Raw genomic sequence first — 506 nt, forward strand, 5'->3', positions numbered from 1 at the left:
CAGTGAGTTGAGATCACACCATTACACTCCAGCCTGGGTGACAAGAGCAAAACTTTGTCTCCAAAAATAAAAATAAAAAATTGTTTTTAAAAAACCAAGTGTGTTGGATATCAGTTGTTGTTGTTGTTTTGTTATAAGTATTCTACTGTGCCCCAGGCTCTTTTTTGTGCTACAGAGGCTGGAAGCCTCAGCACTACAGTTTTTAGACCCTCTTGCCTCTAGAATTCCAGATGTGATCTATGTTCTTCCAGTGAGATAAACTCATGCAAGATTAGGAAGACAGAAGAAAGCAGAACGCAACAGCTTTCTCCTTCTCCTTCACCAGTGCTGATGGTATGAGGTTTTGCAGCAGCTTCTGATAGTGCCTTTGTCATGAAGGTATTTAACAAAAGTTGAGGTCATAAATTATATGATATTACCACAAATGATTAAAACACAAGGTTTGGTACATGTTGGGCCACTTTCAAAATATGCAAATTTAATGTAAAGTACATCCACAAGATATA

Source organism: Mandrillus leucophaeus, unplaced genomic scaffold (genome assembly GCF_000951045.1).
Source record: "Mandrillus leucophaeus isolate KB7577 unplaced genomic scaffold, Mleu.le_1.0 Scaffold274, whole genome shotgun sequence".
Classification (NCBI taxonomy): domain Eukaryota; kingdom Metazoa; phylum Chordata; class Mammalia; order Primates; family Cercopithecidae; genus Mandrillus; species Mandrillus leucophaeus.